The following is a 14,024-nucleotide window of genomic DNA, read 5'->3' on the forward strand; positions in this document are numbered from 1 at the left end:
GTTTTTACTGCCTCTGGAGACAAACAAAGAAGACAGTGCAGCACAGAGGGTGAAAACACAAAGAGGGCGAGAGCCAAATCTATAACTCTGAACTTCACACGGATGTTCCACAGCTAAATTTTCAGAGTTCAATCCATAAGGGAACCATTGAGATGGAGCGTTTCTCACAGAAAGCCAAATGGTGAATATAAGAGTATGTCTACTGGAGCCAGCGAGTGTGGGGGCAAGACCTCAGTCTTGACAGATGCCCCCCACACTGATCGTCTACCCATAATTCATAGCTTCATACAGTGCCAGCACACAGACAGACATGGCTGATGTACATGCACACACATGCACAAGCAAATTATGCTAGTAATACAATATTCAGAGTAAACATAAATTATGCTTTGTTAAAGACAATAAAATCACATTCTAAGCCTAGGATCTGTCTGGTGTGTAGTGTATGGCTGCAGAAAGTGATTCTCATCTCTAGCAGGTGTACCAGCACTCGGAGAATCTGAGTCACTGCACCTGTCTGGTGCTGCAAATTAATCAAAGAAACATGTCACAACAAAGTTAAGACAACAGCTACTGGTGCTGACCAAGGTGATACTTTCACAGTAGTTGGGGTCAGATGAGATATAAAACATTGCGATAGACACCTGAGAGATGACCATGAAGGAGGAACTGCCCAACAGATACACAGCTTGGTCTGCTATGTTGGGCTATAAATAGTGCTGTCAAGTCATTCTGATTTGTACCTAATTTTCCTTACAAGTGCTTCCATATGGTAGTCATATGCAGGAGAGAGGGGGGGGGACAACTCTCCTCTCCTCCCTACATTCTTCACTCCTCCTCCTGCACTCAGGGGATAGAAGAGAAAACACCAGCTAAAAAACACAGACCAGTAAACCTGAACCTCACCAGTCTGTTATCATACACACACACATACAGACACACACACACTTGTCTGATACAGTGGGACAACACATGGATTGGTTATATTTCAATAATTACCATCTTGATTTGATTGGTCTGGTTTGATTAAAAAAAAAATCAGTCTTAGAAGCAAAACAAACATGAAACACATCAGATGGGTTGACATTCAATGACAATTCAAATACTTATGGCATAATTCTTTATTTCTTATAGAGTAGACACACATGAGAATGATATAAAGATGTAGTTATCCCCTGATGGACATAGAGGTGAAGTCCACAGCAGCAGCCTGTGTGAGTATAGTGTTTAATAAACCTTCCATATCTCCATTATGAGATTAGACCAAACTACTCTGCTGTTCATTCAAATATTCACATCTAAACCTGTTTACTAATAAACAGACATTCCATCTTATGTAGCTCGAAAACATCTCTAAAAAAGTATACTTTCCAGAGACTAGGATAAAGGTGCTGTGTTTTACTCATATTCACCTGATTTCCTAACAAATTGAAACAACCTTGCATTCAATTAGGTATTCTGCATTTGTTTTCATACCTTTAGGTATGGGAAATTTAGGTAATGTTAGTTGAACAAGATTATGGACACTTTAAAGTATGAGGCTTATTGTGATAGGCCTACGCTTCTCGTCAAATCATTGCTGTCCTTTAAGTGGTCACTTAAGCCATTTAAGTAATCAGAGCCATCAAGACCTGCTGATTTTATATACCCAGTATTTAGGACAATTACCCTCAGGTGAAAACACTGTGCACAGTGCAAAAATACATAGCTTCAGACACAATAGTGTATAACCTATACAAAAAGCTGCATATTGTGTAAATGGTATTGGTCATAGTATATTTCTATAAATACTTCAGGATCCTTTAGGATGGTATATAAAAATGGTTTGCTTAATTTGAAGCCAATAGTGCTGAAATTATCTACAGTATATCAAGTTGGGAGGGCTAAAAGAACCATGTGTACTATTTTCAAATTGAAGGCATTTGGCCTCTCATTAAGTGTCCTTGAAAGTGAATGGTATCTAAAGAAAGTTCAGAGAACAGCGTTTCTGCTTCTTGGCAGGCGTCCTTCCCAGAATACATAAGGACTGGACCCCTACATCTAGAGGAAAAGAGCTGAACTAGACTGACTTACACAAAACACTACTACTTCTGTGTCTCACAAAACACTACTACTTCTCAAATACAAATACTTTTCTCAAATAAAAACACATCTAAAAGCAACTTTGAAATAAGACAAACAAAAAGTAACAATGCGAACAGCGGGGCCCAACACTTCAACATCTGGCCTTTTTTTTCAGGGCAGAAGAGAGGAAAAAACAAATTGCTGGACAGTTGTGTAATTTATTCAGAATACATTGCCATCTAAATTGCTGCCTGCAACCTATTTGCACAACATTATCAGTAAGAAGAAGTTGGAATTTGTTACAATGCCTGTGAGGTGTTGGTAAAGTATTCACTGCATGGTTCTCTCCTTCTCTGAGGAAAGATTCACACGCTCTTCACATCACTTCAAATATACCTTCTCACTTCATTTTTCACAAACATCTTGTTGCTTTATTTCCAAAGGAGTATGGAAGTCTGCTCTCCTTTCGTATTTCTTGACAATTCTTAAGAAAGGGAAGGTAGTGAGGAAACAGATGAGAGGGAGAACAGGGCAGGCTGTTTAACTTCTGAATGATGTCTCAGCTAATAGGTAGTTATTCCCTCTGAAAGACTGCCAACAGTTCTCTGGACAGGGAGTCCTATATCACTATGTTAATGAACCATTATCTTCTGCCATTATATTATGAAAAGCCATAGTTCAGACTGCAAAACTACCCTGAGGACTTCCCTAACAGCCTCCTGACCCATACAACTAGAATGGCTGCGCTTGAAAACTAAATTATAGGTAGGGACAAACGCAATGCGTATGATGCTGCCAAGCATGTGAGGCATTAGTTATTTACATACCAGTGGGTGACTGTTAAATACTCAGCATATGATTAATGGTTGTCGTTATTCCATCTCCCGACATTCCAAATGACTCCTGGGGTCTGTGTGAGTGTGCCTGGAGTTCCCAGGGACAGGCCTGACATAGACACTCTGAGGATAGTGGAATGCATTATTGGGGTGAGAGTTGGGTCCTCTGTGGGTCTGTGTGGGTTCAAACACAATGACACAGTATGGCTAGAGGGAGCCATAGCATCATCTAGTCTTCTCTGGAGGCTCCATCGTTCCATACTAGTGTAAGTGAATGGTATGGAACCTGAGTCTGCTGTGAGCATCTCCTGTCAAGACTGTGTTAGCACACTGAGCTAAAGCCAAGACAAGTCATTAGGTCTCAGGCCAGGTTGCTCATAACATGAACATGCTTCACCAAACCACTTCCATTACAAGTGCAGCATTTAGGCCTAGGACCAATGCTCAATGCTCTTAATTTTTAGTCCAGTGGACCACTCTGACTGCTGAATGACCCTAGTTTAACCAGTAATACCTCACAGCATAGTTGGAGTCTGCCCACATTGAGGGCTGATGGAGGGGGGCTTCAATATGCAGCACACCCCCCCCCCCCCCCCTCCCACACACACAGCCTCACACACACACACACACACACACACACACACACACACACACACACACACCCACCACCCGCAACTCTCCCTCCTCGTTCACCCCTGTGTGCAGCGCATGCCGGTCGGGTGTGCTCTGAATTTGATGAAGTGGGATAATTCTCCCAACTGATCATATCACTAAAGGAGGAATCCTGAGATCAAGACCAGGCTCGAGAGCCAGTCACATATGGGATGCATTTTTGCAAATCCTAATAAACTTTCATCTGCTGTTTGGGGGGGGGGTGGGGGGTGGGGGGTCGCGGGCATCAGCTCAGGGCCCCCTACGAGTTCCACACACTCCAAAAGTAGAGGGAGCTGACAGAGAGGCTAGGTGGAAAATAAAAACCTGGGACTGACCCAGAGTCAAATGCAAACTACCAGCCCCCTCCCTGACTGTGCCAAAATATAATTTCAATGATATATAACTTTGTTTATATAACCTTCAAATATGTAATAGTTGTACATTATCTTAAAGGGATGTTCCACCTTTTTAACATGTTTTCTTGGTTTGGTCCTGACCTTGACTGAAGTTAATAAACCCAGGCAGTTTTTTGTTTCATATTTTGCTTTCTTAGTTACTAAGTAGTCAGATTTTGGGCCCCATAGGGTCTTATTCATTCTGGAAATATGTTCAAAACACCTTGCAGACAGTCCAAATCAACTAATAATATGACACAATCCCCCTTTGAAGACTTTGTCTGCAATACATTTTTGAAAAGTCACTTTATTACACTGTAATATACTTTAGCATTGTGTTACCATGACAATGAAATGCAAAAGTGTATTACAGCGCAACAAAATGACTTCTCCGAAAAAATTATGGAGACCAAGTCTTCAGAGAGGGATTCTGTCATAATATGAGTTGGACTGGAATGTCTGCGAGGTGTTTTAGACAGCAGCTTACGAGTCGGTGTCTAAGGAAGCAGCATCTTTTCACTTCAAAAGTTGGTATGAGAGAGCCAGATGTGAGGCTCCTGATCTGGGGGAGTCCAGCAGATGTCAGACTGATGCTGATGGAGGTACAAGCTATGTTCCACTGCACCAAGAGGGTTAAACTCAGCCTGAGAAACTAAGAAACTAAGAGCACAGAACAGAGAGTAGAGAGCAGAGAGTAGAGAGCACAGAGCAGAGAGCAGAGAACGAGGACACTGATGATTTTTCTGTCTCCCTCCTTGGCTCTGTTTATTAAATTAAAGATCAGTACAACCGCTGCCCCCCTCCCCTTCTTTGTTAAATTTGATCAGAAAATCTGCTAACGCAGTCTGCTCCTCCACTCATGTGAAACCAATTTCAGCAGCAGTACATAAAAACTCTGGTGCTGTGCTCCAAATAGGCATGACCAGGGCTCATCCTCACCCAGGAGACACTCACATGTCTGGGGATGACTGAGCACATGGGGGCAGGGACAAGGGGGAGGCTGGAGGTATGGGCGGGTGAATGCTGTGGGTTATGCGTCATTCAGTCTTGACCACAGTGACGATGGTGGGGCACCATATAGTGACTGTGGTGAAGACAATGCAAGGCAGGGTCTCTAGCCCTCACTAAGCCTCACAAATACACAGGATCTACATACACACACGAGAACAGCCTGTTAAATACACACACTAAGCACTTTATAAGGAACACTATACTAATACTGGATAGGGCCTCTCTTTGCTCTGAAAACAGCTTCAATTCTTTGTGGCACTGATTCCACAAGCAAGAAACATTCCTTTGAGATTCTGGTCCATGATGACATGATTGCATCACGCAATTCCTGAAGATTTTTCAGGTGCACTTTCAAGCTGTGAATCTCCCGTTCTACCACATCCCAAAGGTGTTCTATTGGATTCAGATCCGGTGACTGGGAAGGCCACTGAATAACACTGAACTCATTGTCATGTTCATGAAACCAGTTTGAGACGACTTTTGCTTTGTGACATGGTGCATTATCGTCCTGAAAGTAGCCATTAGAAGATGGGTAAATTGTCGCCATGAAGTGATGCACATGGTAGGCAACATTACTCAAACAGGCTGTGGCATTCAAGCGATGATTGATTGGTATTAACAGGCCCAAAGTGTGCCAAGAAAACATTCCCCACAGCATTACACCACCTCCACCACGAGAAGGTGTACAGGTGTTCCTAATAAAGTGTTCGGTGAGTGTGCATGTACTGTATACACACACACACACACACACACACACACACACACACACACACACACACACTCAACAGTCTTCAGAACTTTTTTGTATTAAATCAGGATGTAAAGATATCTCTTTTCATAGTTCTATACACAAAAACTAAGCCACATGTAGCTATCAGCATACTGTAAAATGACATTAAGTACACATACTGGCCTCAAGTATGCATCAAGCTGGCCAAAACACCTTGTGAAACGTCTGTCATGCTCTCAATATTAGAAATGTGTAGTCAATGCAATTCTAACATGAGTAGCAAGGCCCATCTAGCCTATTTGTATCACATTTGTTTTCTCCAATAGTAGAACAGAGGAACAACAGTGGGACTCAGTGAGAGCTTTTACAACCTGTCGTATTGTTACTGTACACCCTGTCATATCATGAGAGTGATTCAATCGTTTCTACCAAGAAGCTCTTTGTGTTATCATGTGAATTTGATTATGTCAGCCAGCACCTTGTTTCAGATATATGACTAATATAGACAGGGCACATAGAGAAAATAACATGTTTTTGAGTTTGATTTATCTGTAGGTCTACTGCAATGAATAATGAATCAAAATACAGGCATCAACTGCAAAAGCATGATGTGTACAAGGGCAAATAACATACCATTGGGTTTAACAGTTCAATTGTCTTGTCAATAGACTGTAAATTATCAACATCGGAACAAATTGAGTGCAGAAACGCACACAACACAGCGAAATGAAAAGAACAGAATGAAACATGGTACACTGGAGTGTCTAGACCTTACTGTCACAACACAGTTACTATACACAGACAGCTCTCAAACACTGAAACAAGGGCTGACGTGAGAGGGACTCCTGATACTGTCAGATAAAAAACTATGCAAGTATGCATGATGGCATACAGACCAAACGACCATAAATTCTGTGATTCAGTCATCTGTGCAGTGTTACTGACTGTCAAATGTGGTCAGGAGTAATCACTGTTGTTTACTCCTGCACGGGGCTTTTTCACCTCTGCAGCACACAGGCTGGAGGAGATGATGCCTGTGATGTGGACCAGAGAGAGACAGAGCCGAGTCTCAACCCCAACAAACACTCTGGAGGGATATCTTCCTCTCCATAAGACACTGCTAAGCTGCATTGTGTTCATGCTCTGGCTTACGTCAGCCACACCGGAACTATCCGGAGCAAACTGTAGCACTACAGTCCCTCTTCATGTTATGTGATGCCCAAATAGACTCCTTTGGCATGAAAAGTCTTTAATGTGAAATTAGATCAGATCCGCTTGCAACTCTTTCCTCTTCCTGTTCCTATGTGCGTCCGTTATGACCCCCCTGGACAAAGCTGTCAATGATGACTGTCTCTCCACGCTGTATTAAGAGGGTCATCAAAGGGTCTCCATCAGCAAGTGTTGCCACAGGCTAGGGCAAAAATGGCTGCTAGTCACTGGAGCGAGGATGTGGCCTGGTGTCTCATCCATATCCTTTGTGTTTTCTTTTAACTTACAAATTCACAAATAGCTTATTCTTCCGGTTGCTCAAACAAGGCATTTCAATACAGCAAAAACACTGGGAGCACGCCATGGTCATTGGCTATGACAACAGTGTCTCCCCTTGTGTTATGAAGGACAATGTGTGGGGTATTACACTGGGGCGAAATACTTAATATAATGACTTTACTGTAGAGGGCTTCCTAGTCAATTAGTCACAATCTGTCATTTACATGACAGCTGAGATGTGGTCCTATGACTGTGAAATTAATGGTCTATAAGATATCTGCAAAGTTGAACTGTAAGTTCTTTCTCATTGCCCATTTTGGTCTGAGGGGATGGGGGTCCTCTGCCTCTCTACTGTATTCACTCCATCACAGTGCACTCAGACTCCCCTTCAGTGAACGAGGCAAAATCCATTGTACAGTAAGAATCATAGCCTCTCATATAAAACAATATTTCCTGATCCTTTTTTATATCTCCTTCCCTATATTTGCATAAAACGCACCTGATTATAATGGTTGAAATACCCAATATTTCATTATGGGGGGAACTGTATGCCTACATGGAGGCAGACCACAGAGATAGGCAACAAGCCTATTATTGCATTCACTGTTGATGAAAAAAGTTTTAATAAATCAAAACATTATTATCATCCTCAAACAAAGATTGAAAGAACTCAGACTAATCATTTGTAACCACTGTATAATAAAGATGATTGTGACAATTATTTTAACTGCAATGACTTACCTCTACCTGATTGTTGAAGCAGTTCAAGTTCCTATTCACATAATTTGTCCATAACCATGAGTAGAATAGTGTCATCTTTATAAGCTACTCTAAGCTTCATAAACCATATATTATATATAGAGCAATTAACTGAATACATGTAATATATTTTTGTCAATTAGGTCAGAATTTAACCTGAATTAATATTTCAACGTCAAATTACCACACAAAAACTAGCCTCATGTGCCAGTCTTCTAGAAGACTCTGAAAGACTGCATTTCTTACAACACACTATGATGACTTACAACCGCTCCCTCCGGTTAAGAAATATGACTCTACTAAAAACACATACCATCCATTGGTATTAATTATGATTTGAATGTTAACATACTGTATGTGACACTTTCATATTATAATTACAGATTGAATATATGAGTGCACTTAGCTAATCATATTCAAATAATATCTTGTTTCTACATGGCTTTGGGTTTATACTACACCTTGTAAAAACAGCACTGAGCATTTCATAAGGGCACCAAAACTCTCTTATTTCCCAAAGACATTGTGATACCATGATGTGGCAAGTGTTTATTTTCTTGATGTATATTTTCAGTTTTATTAAAATGCCACACTCAATAAATAGGCTCCCTTATTCAATGCAGGTGGGCCTGTGGTCAAGGGGAAGCTTTCAATAGTGTTGCCAGAAAACTGACACGTTAATATGTTTTCAATAGTCAGTAATGTAATCGCTTGCTGGAGTTGGAGCCCTTCTTGCCTGCAATGGTTCTAGTCCAAGCTGCAGCTCCAAAGGAGGGCGCATGCTTCTCATAATAAAACAATTACAGTAAGTGAGACTAGGGACGCTTTTCCCCATGAAATAAAAAGAGTAGAAATCATGCTTGTGGCCCAAACACGAACCACCCTCTGAACACGCCAATGGAAAAATAGACATATAGTATATATTCCATCTTTATTTACAAAAGTGGTTACCAACATAGTATTTTACAGAGTGCAGACTTCCTGTTCATACACTATACACAAAAGAGGTTACCCTAGTAAACCATGTCAACCAAATGTTAATTTCCAAATGTATTTCAAAGATAAAAAGGTGATACTACACTTTTGTGGTAACTTGTGAGTGACACTCAGATAAACATCAGAAAATTCCTATTTTGTTAGATTCAATCAAAAAGTGGAAGCCAAAAGGGCGCTCGATGGGTGTATAAATAGGACAGATAGAGGGACCAAAAATAGAATGCAACACATTGAATGGGTATAAAACGCATAGTCCCAGTTACAGAGCTTGAGAAAAAGGTTAACTGCATAGATCACACACACAATGCGTTTCATAAAGCAATGTGAAAAGCTTTGTGTGTGTGATCTGTGCCCATTCAATATTTTGCATTCTATTTTTGGTTGCTCTATTTCTCCTATGTGTTGTTACCTTGAAATAACAATGATAAGCGTAAAACCCATGCTGGACCCATGCCTTGCTGAGTGTGTACTTGGGCCTTCAAGGTTTCTCTAACTCATACCTGTCCTTGGAATGGGAGGTGCCAATCTGAGCATCCAGCATCTGGCTGTGGATTTGGTTAATGGCACAAGACACATAAACAGTTATTGCTTAGGTGAGCTCGAATATTAGGGAATCACAGACATGTTGGACAATTACAGGGAGAGGGAAAGGAAGAATCTCTCTTGAGTTGTGGACACATGAGGCTCAATTCTTGTGGAGCAACTCTGTTATCCTCAATGTGAATCAGTTGGGTGTCATTGGTGGGGAATGGGCTGCTTGCTTTTGTAGCTTCCTCTTGGTTGCCATTGCCTGATGCTGAATACATGTTTAGCTGGCAACTACTATCATGTGCAGGCACATGTATCCTATAAGTAACAAGGGTGGGTAATTCATGTGTGTTCAGGCCATTTTTAAGCCTTTTTATTACCAAACACACCTGTTCCTCTCCTGAAGGGTCAGGGTGACTGAGTAGGAATAATAGTGTTTCACTCACATTTAGCGATTTAAAAAATATATAAAGAACCAGTCATTTTCATGTAGGCCTAGCCTATATCTCACTTCTCAGGGGATCTACTGTATCAGTGTTTTTAAAGCCACTACAATCTGCAGTCTGTGTCACTATAATGTCCAGCAAATTATTATCACTTTATCTATTTTCTTAGAAAAATGTATCTATACATTTTTTTCTACTTAGTACTGGTTTGGCTGAATGTAATCAGCACTGACATACAGAGACAGGGATATGTAAATATACAGGCACCTTTTTAGCTGACTAACTGCCCTTCAAATCCAATCAGGAGAAGAAAGTGTCACTGTTAGTACTTTGCCTTTCTTTGTGTGTGTGTGTGTGTGTGTGTGTGTGTGTGTGTGTGTGTGTGTGTGTGTGTGTGTGTGTGTGTGTGTGTGTGTGTGTGCTTGCTCACTGTGGCTGGTTTGCATTTGTTCTGCTCTAGCTTTGGGTCCTCCACACGTTCTTTGTGTGCCATGTATACATTCCTGTGCTGCCAAGAGCACTGCTTTCTACCACCCTAAGCACCAGCCACAGGCCTGGAACACAACCTGGCCCCTGCTCTGACAGCAGAACAAACACACAGTGACATCATGTCTACTAGCTCTACCTGGCCAAGGAGGAAGGCTGACCACATCCCCTCAGAGGTGAAGGGTGGACTGGTCTGGTCCCACTCACATCCTGGGCCTTTTCAGTCCCGTAATTAGAGCGTCACACCACTGTTTCTCCATTTAGACTCTCAAAATGACACATGTATAAATTGTAAAACCACTCTCTATGTTCTTACACAACAGTTGCCTTATTGAATTGCTTACATTGAATGCCTACTCATATTAAAAATACAGAATACTATATAATTTGTTGGGTGTGTATGCTTTAACATTGTTGTTATTGTGTAGGTGTGTGAAAGAAGGTGTTTGTCAGTCCTCTTTTTTGATGCTAATACTGAATAGAGATGTTCATTCATAAAAGAAGAAAAATAGAATATGAAAAAATAAGAGGTATTTTACATGACCTTAGATTGAATTTAAATCATTTTTCATGATAAATAATTATTTGACCAAATATAGGCTTTGGAGTAAAAATAGTGATAAAGAGACTGCATGTGATTTGCATGAGCAAAGGTTCTTAGATTACATAAATTGATGTTTCAAAAGGTACATATTTATTGACAACAAATTGCATGGATACACCTTTCATACACATTGCATAGCAGTGTACAATGTATAATCAGCCATTTGTATCAAATAGAAAGTGACAGAAAGTTACTCAGATAGGCCAGTGTCCACAGTGTTCTATTATGTGTTCCTAATATACCGTTCTGGCTGTGTCCATTGACGGCTTTTGGTCTATTTGATAAGAATAACTGGCTGACAACTACGACCCAAACTAAAAACTTTGAATGAATCTTAAGATAAGCCAAAATTTATATTATGTATCGTTCAGTCGCGTGCGTTTTTTTCATGCCGGCAGTGACACTCTAATCAAGTTTGAAAGTTATATGATATTTTGTAAATGCAGCAAAATTATTCTGTATTCGTTTGTGCAATTCGTGAGTATTTAAAAACAATATTTAACAATGGACCACAATCAAGGTTGAAGATGAATTACATTCATATTAATAACATTAATAATAGTAAACACGACAACAACAACAACAACAACAACAACAATAATAATAATAATAATAATAACAATAATAACAATAATACAAGTCGTATAGTTGTATTGTGTTGGTATTAATAACAATACTATAAGAACTTTATTATACACATATGCCGTAAACGATAGGTTTAGAAGAATATGACATATGCTATGTGCATCCCGGGGAAACAATTGGAGAAATAATTAATTGCTAAGTCGGTGGAAAATACCACAGAGTTTAACACGAAGTCATTGATACCCAAGTGACTCAGGGAAGAAAGTCTGCAAATGAAAGGCAATGTGGAGATGTGCTCTATTTAATTTTATATGGAAAGCGGCTTTGGATAACCCTGTTTTATGACGTCCTTAAGGTCCCTACATTTGCCTTCGGTTTTATTGTTATAATGGAGGTAGGCTATCGGGAGATTCTAACAGTTGTTTTAAGTATACATCTTCTAAGGGTGAAATGATGCGACGATAACTTAAGTAAGCTAAAAGACAAAAGCCAATAAGCCTATAATTAAAGTAAATATCCGTTTTGAATTCAATTCGGCAACTAAATGCATCGAATATAAGGCAATCACGACACACTGCATGCTAGACAAAACAGCTTACACTCTCGCTCGTTCATGGTTTATTTAACAACGTCACTTATGATTTGGAGTATAATTTAGGCCAATATCAAAATTCATAGTGTTGCATTATATATGTGTTACCTTAGGCCCTACAAACATTCAAAATACAGTGCTTGTCAAGTCATGGTCCAGCAAATCGTAAATAAAGGGAAAACTAAGAGAGTGGTGACGGTCGTTTAAATAGGAGAAAGAAGATATAGGATGAAATCTAAACAATACATTCAATTGTGATATGTTCATTGAACAATGTTGACAGAAATGTTCTACATTACTTTTTTCCGTTTTAGAAGGAGACATACAAGTCCATGTAGACCGATAAATGTATAAGAGACTGATAAACAAGCTTTAACAGTGACCCTGAAAATCTAGATGATTGATACTGAATACATTTATGACAGGATTTCGGAAACCTCTTATTTATCGCGGGTTAGCATGGTAGCTGTAAGCTACATTGGAGTGATTATTGTGCTTAATTACTTGTTTGATTTCATCCCATTGTAATGTGGTTAATCATGTTAGCCCATCGCCCCTTCATTTAACGGCACATGGCAATCATTGGGATCAATGGTGACAGTCTCGTATGCTCATAAACAGTACGGCTAACTCATAGATCAAGCGTAGTATGTTTTTGCAGAATATAGGCTGTATAATTAAACATCTCTCCCGTGAGCGAAAAAGCTTTTGATGGGGCTCATATCAAATAACGTAAAATGTATGAGTGGTGTAGGCCTATATGTGTTGTTAACTGATCAAATTATTGATTTGCTGAGCGATACATAGTCCATGAAAATGTAATTATTTATAATATAATTATATACAATTATTTCTGTCCTCATACACAATTGGATATGACGTGAAGGTTTGTAATACAGTAGCCTATACAGTAGTCTATTTTCACCTTGTAGGGAGAAGACAGAAAACACAGTGACCCATACGCCAATATTGCCATTTTAGTTTCCGATTTGCTTTCTGCTTAGTTTGCAATTATTATGTATCGGAACTATGCAAGTCGGCTATATGCCTATATAAAGTAAACAAGATATCTTGGAGTTGTTCACTTAAATCATCTAAAGCCATTTTGAGCCTATCAAATACGACTAGATTGTATGATTTCGTTGAATGAAACTGCGGTTTGGTCATCGTTCTGTCTACATGTGCAGTGTGACTAACGTCAGAGGCTGTTGAGTTACACGCACTGTATGAACTGCATTAAAGGGTGAATCTGGTGATGAATTGTCTTCTAGGCCGATGACCAGTTGTGAACATGTAGGCTATAAACAGGGGAAAAGGATGACACGCGCATTCAAAAGCGCAACATAATCATTTATCACGTATAACAAGCAAATCAACTTCAAAAAGTCATTAAATAAAGAAATGGGAAATTATTATATTCTTAAAATGTTGTCTGCATCTTAAGTCGTAAAGTAGCCTGTAAGCCTTAATAAATCTTTTTTTATTTTCTTCATATACCATTGGGGTGCCATCGATGAGGTGTGAGTAATACATAACTCCCAAATGCAAACTAAGGCAACTGCTTTTACTAAACCTGGAGACCAGACAAAACAATATGAAATGTAAACAAACAGAAACAATAATCAATATAAGATGCGTCTATTTTCAAAATGCAACAATCACACAATACACATGAAATAAATGTTGCCCTGTAGCTTATCTATATCTCAGTTATCTGGACGAAGTCCCCTTGACGAACCATCACGAATCAACCATTAAATCGCGCTCTCTCTGCTGCCCTTCACTTACATTCAGTTATATATTCATATCCTAATTACATTAATGTCATGTGTTAAGTCCCCCCACATATT

The sequence above is a fragment of the Argentina silus genome, assembly GCF_951799395.1.
Source record: "Argentina silus genome assembly, chromosome: 2".
Classification (NCBI taxonomy): Eukaryota; Metazoa; Chordata; class Actinopteri; order Argentiniformes; family Argentinidae; genus Argentina; species Argentina silus.